The sequence below is a fragment of the Nicotiana attenuata genome, unplaced genomic scaffold (genome assembly GCF_001879085.1).
Source record: "Nicotiana attenuata strain UT unplaced genomic scaffold, NIATTr2, whole genome shotgun sequence".
NCBI classification, from domain to species: Eukaryota; Viridiplantae; Streptophyta; class Magnoliopsida; order Solanales; family Solanaceae; genus Nicotiana; species Nicotiana attenuata.
The window spans coordinates 216,575-225,363 of NW_017671968.1; the positions used below are offsets into that span (position 1 = coordinate 216,575).

Below are 8,789 nucleotides of genomic sequence, written 5' to 3' on the forward strand. Positions count from 1 at the left end.
ACCTGTTGCTGCGTTCGCAGGCTTCGGAGTCACCTTCCTATTTTATATTCACACTGTTTACTTATTTTTCAAACAATTTTATTTAGAAGTTATAGTAAACTCTGTAGAGCTTATGACTTGTACTACCGGTTTGGGAAATTGTAAATTCTATAAAGATTTCTATATCGAGACTTTTAGACTTTCTTTATTATTGTTGATATTCAGTTAAATGTTGGACTTACCTAGTCCCTAATATTAGGTTCCATCACGAAACCCAACGGAGGAAAAATTGGGTCATGACAGGAGGGCTCTTAATTTGGTGGGCTTGAACCTGCACTTAAGCAGTTCATGATAGAATTATTACCGTTTAGGTTGCTTAATTTAGTCGCATTTAATATTAACATATTGGTATTTGAATTAAATTAATCTCATTTGCTTCTTCATTACTATTAATTGGTTATGTATTGAGTTATTATTATTGAATACTCTATGTCGATTTTCTTTAAAAGTTATCATCAAAAAGTATTAATCTGAAGCAGATGAATTTATATGGGTAATTTTCCAAATTATTATCGGCGAAGATCACTTTTGACCTGTGGCCGAAATTATTTACACCCAGCGCAAAAGAAAGTTTAAAATTTGTATATTTTTTTTTATATAATATCCTTTATGTTATGCAAAAAATATATATTTTCAGCTATTATTTTTAAAACAGCTATATAATGTCATTTTTCCTGTTATTATAAAGATCCAGAAAAACTTATTTTTAACCTTCGGCTCCCTTTTGTCCAAATGTCATTATGAGGAATCAAAGAATAAAAAGAGTACTTTTGTCTGTGGCTAATCAGAAAGAAGGCTGTAGTATAGTGTACTCATATATTCTTTGATTTCCTCACAAAAGGGAGCAGAAGATCAAAATTTCAGAAAATAAGTACTCTCACCTGAAATCGTGTCTTGATATCCGACAGCAACAAATAATTCTATGCTGCTTTATTTGTTGTTTCTTAGCCAATTATAGAAGTAATTGTTATTGTGTCTCAACTAGCTTTATTTTTCCTTAATACATTAACTAGTAATAAGTTGGAAACATTTTAACTATTCCAAGATTTAAAAAAAAAAAAAAAAAAGAGTTTTCTCGCCAACACCAATTAAATATCAACTAAATTAACCTATGTTGCTTGAACTTTACAAAAAATATTCGCCAAGTATGTGGCGAATCCTCCCAAAAAATATATTTTTGGATAATGCGACACGGGTGCGATAGTATTTATGGAGAGTTCACTCAACATAGAAATTAAAAATCCTAATTTACTTCATGAGTTAGTTGATAATATGTCTCAAATAGAAACTTAGAGGAGAACTGTAAAATGGCTAACTGATATAAAACCTTCTCTTCTTTGATCATCATTGATATTTGTGTAAAATATTTTATAGTAAATTAAAAGTACTTCACAGAACATAGTACTCACGCCAAACTGGAGGAATATGCTGTGCTATTTGTACTATCGCTAATTTGTGTACATGTTGTCTTTCTATATATAAATTAATTATTACTACCACAACCAGAAGAGGAACGAACAACAAAGAAACAAGCTAAGAGGAAAGTAGCTAGAACTCAAAACTATGGTTGAACAGAGAAGAAGTGTTCTTAGAGGGTGCATAAAAACCAGTAGAGGGCCATGGTTGGTTCACAAAACCACAAAAGATGGCAGAAGTGACAAGGTTCCGGTATCCTTCTGATAGGGAGAGGCAGAAAAACAAGCAAAGAGAACAAAAACGTCGAGCTGTAGCACACAAGATCTTTGCTGGACTAAGGGCTCATGGAAACTATAAGCTGCCGAAGCATGCTGACATGAATGATCTTCTCAAGGCACTGTGTGACGAAGCTGGTTGGCGTGTTGAAGAAGATGGCACCATTTACAGAAAAGAGAAGGTCTACACTCTTTTGAATATTTCTCTGTCTGTGCATGAATTAATGCTTTCCCTATGAATTTTAAATCGTGCTATCTAATGTTCACATGGAACTCGGCTTCTATAAGCCGAACAAAATGAAAAACCTAGGAAAATGCATAATTTTGAGTTTGATGTATTGAATTGGACTAGTATGTGTGTGCTTTAACCTTTGTATTTTCATTTTCCTTTTGTTCATACATATCTCTAAGCTTCTAAGAGCATTTTAACATGCTACCATCGATCTAATATTCACAACCTTTGCTTCGGTGTAATGTTTGAAGGGTTTGAGCTTTAATGAAATTCAACTACTATATGATGACTTTTGTGTCTGAATCTTGACAGAATCTGGTGAAGGACATGTCAAGATTGGTTGATGTAGATTCTACTCAAGTCTTTATGGAAGATCAAATTAAAGATTTAGATTACTGTAAGTGTGAAGATCAAACTAAAGATGGAGACTACTGTAAATGTGATGTTGACATGAATGTGGCAGAAACTGAGACATCTCAGCCAGGAGGCTCGCTCACCCCATCTGTTGATGCGTTTGACGTCAATTTGAATTTATCACTATCTTCCTAACTAATTGTGTTGTAGCAAAAATAGACTAAAAAATATAATTTTAGTTTGAAATAGTTTATCTGTTTAAAGTATACCATAAATTAAATGAATGAGTAATATGTCAAAGAATATGTTAACGATCAGTATCAAGTTACTTGAAAAGAAGTCAGCCTTGTGATTAATGTCATCTAAGTCAACTATAAGCATCTTATTAAAATGTACAAATTACGATATCAAGTGAAGCTGCGATTATTTCAATTAAAATCTCTTACCGGTATGTTAGCTTTTATATTTCCTTAAAGATTGAACTTTTGTCCATACAAGTTTCACATTGTCATAATCGAATTCAAATGTGACCATGTTATTTCTTGTTAATGGTCAAGTGACAACACAAATAGTTCGCTCCATCGCAAGTTTATGTTTGGATCTACTATAGTTGTTAAAATGGTGATGTGAGCCAATCAACAAGCCGACTTTAGAACTTACTCAACTTGCACTTTTGAGTCATGGCTCCAACATAATTAGTTTTAATGATAAACAAACAGCCAACCTTTAGAACTATACTCATTTTGTGTCATGATAGTGGCTTGAATTTGAAGGGGAACCTTGGCGTAACTAGTAAAGTTGTTGCCATGTGATTAGGAGGTCACGAGTTCGAGCGGTGAAAACAGACTCTTGCAGAAATGTAAGGTAAGGTTGCGTATGATAGGCACTTGTGGTCCGGCCTTTCCCCGGACCCTGCCTATAGCAGGAGCTTAGTGCACCGGGCTACCTTTTATAGTGGCTTGAATTTGGTCTGCTTTGTTGATTTTCTCCTTTGATTTCTGGCTATTAGTTTAAACTCGGGCTTTTTAAAAATGCTTCATTCAAATATGTGGGATGAGAAAATTTTAGTTTGGTAGGATTGATTATTTGAATTCAAAGTTATAATACAATTTGTATTTAGAAGGCAAAGGGTGAACAAAATTACTGACTGACCAAGTCGCATGTGGTCACTGCTATTGGTTCAAATTTTCCATCAAAATTACTACTACTAACGGCCAGAACTACTAATAAAGTGAAACTCTGAAATTCACCAAACTCTCTTCATTGTGCAGTTGGTTCTGTCAACTAAAATTTTTCACCTATGAACAACAAAAATCACATGCTTTTCAGATGTACATTGTGCTCTATGCATAAGGTTTCATAGCTGAAGGATCAGCCACAAAATAGTAGGTTGTATTCTTCACTTACTGCCTTAAAATCCTTAATCGGACTAACCCTTCATGTCAGAAAATTACTGAAATAGTAGCTCATTCCATACATCAGACACCCCTGGCAAGCACCAGTGGATGCAATCCGAGTAACTTGCAGGGTTTGCTAATTCCTCAGGGGAGAGTATACCATAAAATTTGCGATAAATGATAGGGTGGCCATCTTTCCTGTATGCTGTAAGGCGAGTGATGTTGAGAACGGAGACCTTTGAACCCAGCCTAGCTAGTACTTTTTCCACCATCAGCGTTGTGGGCAAGTCGAGGTTAGTTTCATTGGTTTGTTTCTTTATGGGGAGCTTCTCGCCATAACAGTTTCCTCTTTTTCCTGGTTCCCATTCTTGTTTCCTGAATACACAGAGAAGCAAAAAGATGTAGCACAATTTCTTTCTGTATAGAAGATAAAACGAAAAAAAAAAAAAGAACAAGAAATAAAGCTAACTAGGAAATCTTTTAGTTTTCATTTCCAGTAGAAATAAAGCTAACTAAGAAATAATGTAATATCCATTGGAAACAATAAGACACTTAGAAGCACATTATGCATTTCCAGATCAGAATGATTCCTGTTTGCTTACTCCAGGGGCGGCCCAAGGTCAAGCCACTAAAGCAAGGGCTTTAGGCCCAAATTTTGGAGGCCCCTAATTTTTCTTTTTATTTTCTACTCTATTTGTATTGAGACCCGACTAATTTGGATTCGTACCGTATAAGGCCTAGTAATAAATAGAACACATTTTAACAGGATTTTAACAAGGCTCGAACCCAATATATCTAATTAAGGTAAGTTGGATAATATACATCTCACAACAATCTTTAGAGGTAGGGTCTAAATATATTGGGTATTTTAAAATAAAAAAGTAAAATATTTTATAAAAGGTAAAGGTAACTTTTAATTTAGTACTGGTGTAACCGTTTGAGCAAAAATTGGAGAAAGAGAATCACTCTCCCTAAACCCATTGTCGCGAATATAAAACTTTTCATTATTTAAATTTTACGATTGACATCATTAGTGAGGTACCTATATTATTATTCTCCTTTTACATTTCTCACTAAAAACGTGTAATAAACTTTTAGAATCCGTTTTTTGGTATCTTCAATAGTCCAAGTCTTATTTTTTTATCTTTCTCATCAGTTGGTTTCTGCAGAAAAATTTAAGTTTTCGATAGGTTATATTGTTCTCTGTAGAAAGAAAAGAGTTTTATTTTTTTTGTAAAAAACAAGAGTTGAAGAGGACTGTTTAATAAAACTATATTGAGCATTCTTGTTTTCCTTCTTTTTTTCTCAGGTTTCAACAAGTATATTAGAACATCAAAAATTATTTCGATATCAAATTATCAACTTCTTGAATCTGGTTTTATTATCTAATATTAATAATAACTTAGGAGAGATTAAATTATAAAGAAATTATTAACAACTTTACATCTTAAAAAGCTAGAAAAATAGACTTCAATAGATAAATTGTTTTTTGCTGAAAGGACCCGGATTAAAAATAAGCTTTAGGCCACCAATTTTCTCGAGCCGCCGCTGGCTTACTCCCCAATATAATGTTTCATATTGATCGCAAGAACAGCATCATGCAGAAGACCAGAAGTGATACTTAATACAGAATGGAAGTTAATTAAGTACGTAAAGTAGCCACCCCGAAAATGCTGAAACTTTTGCTTCAAATCAAATGAACTGGAAACTTGACCTCAACCTATGAGATGGATCGGATATGTATGAGTCAATATTATAAGTATATCTATACATTGGCAGAACTTATGAAGTCTTGTTTCTGTAATGGATCAATTCGTTAACATACCATAAAGCCATTTTCTTGTTAACAAAATGACGTCGGCCGGGCCCCTTATTGCAGCACATTTTCTACTGCACAGAAATCAGCTATCTTAAATTTGACACCAACAATTAATAATTCTTTTCCCCTACTTACTGCATCAAAACCAGTATCACACTTCTCTAAGAAAAAAACAAGCAGTTCTAGTAAGATTTGTGGAGCGGACTCATAACATTGGCAATGAAATGGAGAACTAAATATATCATGTAAACTAGTTTTGAGTTGCAATTAGTTCACCACCAATGTTTAGGCATTTGGCAATCTGACTTGAAAAACCTTACCAGGCACCATAGTAAACTTATAAAACTTCAAATGAAAAACTTTATATGTCAAAGTTCCTGATTTAGACCATTATAGATACATATATAAACTAACATTCAGAAATATAAAATTTGTTCCTCACTTACAATAAATGTTTAGGTGACATGGTGACGAAAAAGACCTTCTTCTTCATCGGATCAACATTGGATTCTACCCAATTGGCCTACGCGTCCATGGCCAACTCCATGCCACTCAATCCATCAATTTCTTCACCAACTCCATTTTCTACTGAGCTCCATCTAAGAAGGCAATGGAACTAATTAGATAGCAAATCCCCTGTACTGTATCAAATCTAAGATGTCAACTACTTGTTCGTCGAATATATTTGACTCTCTTTTCAACTGGAAAGATGAACTTAAGTTGCATATCTGAAGAAGCCATGATCCATTAATTCACACTTACAATAGCTTAACAGAGCCCTTTCTCCACCAATGATATGAATTGAAAACCAATATATCAGCATGAATCCAATGCGATGAATGCCTAAGATTTGAGTCGGGACGCAGTATTTTCTCAGGCAATCTGTGACCCATTGGCTCATCAGAATTTGATTCGACAAGAAAAGGTGCCCAAAGGAACTCTATGCTTACATTGTAATCCTGTAATCTACACAAAAACACTTGACTTTAGTACCGCGTGTTAAAACTTCCTTTATTATAAAACAAACTCGAAATATCACTGATAGAATAACAGGTTATATTTCCATATTAGTATGTTTTAAATTCACTTGACATCTGCTCTAAAACTTGTAAGGTGAGCTTCTTGTGTCATAAACTGCTTCTCAGCCGGAATAACATATTGCATTAGACACACCATTGATAACCATTGTCCTCTATTCAGTGAATCGCCTACAAACATTAGTCTTTTCCCTCTTAATTTCTCCCACATTTCAGTCGAATTCCACCTATATACCAAACATTAACAAGTCAACAATGGTACAAAAATTACATGTTACAACAACTTTTGAGACGATTTTGATAAACTAAAAGAAGTCATATAGCAAATACAAAGAAGACAAGATGCTATAATATATAAAGGGGAAATCATGAACCGCTCTTGTAGACAAACATATACACTCAAAGTTATGATTTTAGAATTTTCTTTACTGAACTTCAGTTATTGAATATTAAGATCAACATGAAGCTAGCCACTGCATAACAACATACAAGAATAATTAGCTCTAGACCGTTGAAGATATATGTGACAACAACAACACCACCACCAATTACATCTCAATCTCAAAATAGTTGGTGAGTCCGAACAAGAGCCAAAAGAAAGAAAGTTACCTCTTTAAATTGCAGTTGTGAGGCTGCCATCTCAAATACTGGTAATCCAGATCAGGCCTTCCATATTTTTGGCAAGCTACTTGATCTGATGTATATGGACAATCAGATTCGTTATACAGTGGATGTGAAGTGTTATCAAAGACCCATTTTCCAGAAGTGTAATTACACGTCTCCAATAGTTCTCTCCGGCCAGTGGATCTCATTACAGGGCTACCCCACTTAGCTCTCCTTCCACTATACTTAACAGTAGAATGGCAGGTACTTGATTTATCCAAAAGCACTATTTTACAAAAAATCAAACATATTCACAGGAAAATCCCATCAGGCCAGCTAAAGAAAAACATGAAAATTGAACTATGCATTTTTAACCCTCAGTTTCAACAGAACAGGATCTAGAGAAATTGCTAATGAAATGAAGGAAAAAGTTGGAAAAACAATATAATTTTGATGATCTCAAAAAGTAATTTGACACTGACCTTGAGGATTTCTTGGGACGGTGAGGTTTTCATTATGACTAGATTTCAATAAAGGTTCTTTCTTGGATGAAAATGTAACACCATTGAGAAAAGGGTCTTCTACATCATATAAGATGGAGAAGACTATGAAGAGGAAAAAGACGAGTGTTATGAGAGGATACTGTATTCTGTTCTTCAGTCATATCTGTATTGTGTATTTGTGTCTTGACGATAAGAGACAGGAAGGATTTGAAGACTCTTGGTCGATAATGATCCAGTTAGGCATATTCTTTAGACAGCTGATAATGATGCTTAAATCAAAGCACGGCTAAGAAATGATATCTGCTTATTGTCTATGATCAAAGTATGTTCTTAATGATAATAGAAACCAGGATGTGCCTAAGAAATAGATTGGTCCACCTATTGACTTGTTGATTTGCTTGTATTAGAACTTGTTTTTTGTTGATAATGTCATGGAATCTTTTATCAAGAGGAAGATTCCATATAAAGGCACCATACCTAATATGAAATTTTTGGTAATGTATCTTCTTATTGTTCCACACTCTACCTAGCATAAGAACTCTGTTGGTTCTTGATAAAAGAAATTAAGAGAAATAACTAGGAAGATGACAAGAAAATAAAAAAATATACTGGAATAGATGTAAAAAGAACTGAAGCTGAAAATACTATATTATTTTACTGCATTTGGACTACAATTTATAAGAGAAATACTAACTTAAAAGACCTAAAAATCAGCACAAAATATGCTGAAAATAACTAACTCCTAGAGACTAGTTCACTCCTAAAGACTAGTTCAAAATTATTTCAAATTCAAACTAAATTACTGCAGTAAATAGCTGAAACAGTAAAATAATTTTACTGAGAGCAGCTTCTAAAGCATATTTCTAACACTCCTCCTTGCTTTTGAAGCTCCAAATTCTGAATTTGTCCCTTGTAAACTTTTAACTGGAAGCGACTTTGTGCGTAAATTTGCCAACTGATCTTTGGACTTGCAGTGAATCGAGTTCACTTCTGTATTTTGCTGCATCTCATGTTTGTTAATGAAATAAGTTGGCTCGTTTTTCAGCTTCATTTGCATCTTGCCTTGAGACTTGTCAACTTTCTTCCAGAATTGCATTTTCTGAAATATTGACAA

The 8,789-nt window shown here is 34.0% G+C and overlaps 1 pseudogene; it reads right to left on the minus strand.

Annotated features, from left to right (window-relative positions):
* Nucleotides 1-3,543: 3,543 nt before the first annotated feature.
* LOC109211104 lies at nt 3,544-8,103 on the minus strand (annotated as a pseudogene).
* Between the last annotated feature and the right edge of the window lie 686 nt (nt 8,104-8,789).